Raw genomic sequence first — 1,625 nt, 5'->3', positions numbered from 1 at the left:
GCTCGATTCTTTCACATCCGTGTGAACACAGCAAGAGAGAGGAGTGGATGCAGACTGCTCCAGCCTTTGATTTAGTCAGTTGGCAACTTGGTGCCTTGTCTGGTCCCTGACTGTGTGTTCCAAGTCCACCAGAACTCACTCCTCCCATCTACTGAGAGAGCGGGAGCCACTTTTACCTGACCATGTTAATCTTGCTGCAGGGGTTACAAAACATGCTGAATTGGTCATGACCAGTTCATCTTCTGTGCAGGCTGCTCTGTATTTGCTGAGAACTGCTCTGAGCGTTTCTCAGTGGCTAGGGGAGGGAAGCTATTAGTTGTAGGTCCATTATGAAAGTGTCCAACAATTGTTGCTTTTTTTTTTTTTTTTTGTACGAGGGATTGAACCCAGGGTCACTTTACCACTGAGCTACATCCCCAGCCCTTTTTATTTTTAGACAGGGTCTCACTAAGTTGCCTAGGTCTTTGCTACGTTACTGAGGCTTGTCTTGAACTTGTGATCCTTCTACCTCAGCCTTCCAAGTCGCTGGGATTACAGACATGTGCCAACTATGCTCAACAATGATTGCAAAATTTTAAGAATTTATTAAAGAATAAATAATCGTGCTCTCCTTGGTAGCACATTTGTTAAAATTAGAGCAACACAGAGAAGCTTAGCATAGTCTCTGCACAAGGAGAAAATGCGAATTTGTGAAGCAGTCTATATTATTAAAGAAGAAAACAAAAACTATTTATTATTTGAAATTTTTAAATAATTAAATTATCTACGATTATTCTCTCCCTGCCTTCCTCCAGCCTCCTGCACCTCTACCCTTCTGAACTCAGAATTAAAATGAAAATCTTAGGATCAGACCCTTTCCACCTGCACTGAACACAGAGCGCCCTCTAGAGGCGGCACTGAGTCAGCCTAGTATTTCCAACCTCACAAGGAAGGACCTGAGAGCTGGCAGAGCCCGGCAGTCACCTGCAGCACACTGCCTCCCTGTGCCAGCCTGGTTCCTCTGTCCCCATTGTCCTCCTGGGGCTTCGGCTTGTGCATGGGGCATCAGTACAGGGACCCGGCATGTCACAGACACAGAGGAAATAGGCAGGAATCCGGCCAAGAAGGTGGACAGAGGGCAGCAGGGACTCTCTGTCCAGCCTCTGGGCTTCCCATCAGATGTGCAAATACAAGTCCCAGACACTTGTTTAAATCATTAAACCACATAAAACTAAAGAAATGTTCCTTGCCTGGGGACAGTGCCAGTTTAAAACTTCTCTGAACCACCCTTCTTTCTTCTTCTCCCTTCCAAGACCTCCCTGTGAATGTCTCCTGCTACTGAAGTGAGGAAACGCCAGAACTCACACACACACACACACACACGATCTCCTCATCGAGCAGTTTGTTTCTCTCTGAACTAGCTGGAGACATTCTTAAGAGTACAAATCATAGCAACAACAAACTAAAGACAGGAACTTGCTACTTCCCCTAGGCTTTTAGACAACCCTTTTAGTTCTGGGTCATGAGAGTTGGTCGTGATCCCGGGTCTTTGAGCATCTGGAAATATCTCCATTAGAGAAGATCCTACTATCAATTGTTCTTGTTTAATATTCGAAAATATGCTTTGTTCTGCCTCTTTAAAAACA

At 44.9% G+C, this 1,625-nt stretch overlaps 1 non-coding gene across 1 annotated transcript; it reads left to right on the top strand.

The window, feature by feature from the left end:
• Positions 1-602: 602 nt before the first annotated feature.
• Positions 603-709, top strand: LOC113198905 (U6 spliceosomal RNA). The gene has a single exon (XR_003302904.1). It is a non-coding gene; the product is annotated as a U6 spliceosomal RNA (small nuclear RNA).
• The last annotated feature ends 916 nt before the right edge of the window (positions 710-1,625 follow it).

This window comes from Urocitellus parryii, chromosome 10 (assembly GCF_045843805.1).
Source record: "Urocitellus parryii isolate mUroPar1 chromosome 10, mUroPar1.hap1, whole genome shotgun sequence".
NCBI lineage: Eukaryota > Metazoa > Chordata > Mammalia > Rodentia > Sciuridae > Urocitellus > Urocitellus parryii.
This window is presented reverse-complemented; position numbering and strand designations above follow the sequence as displayed.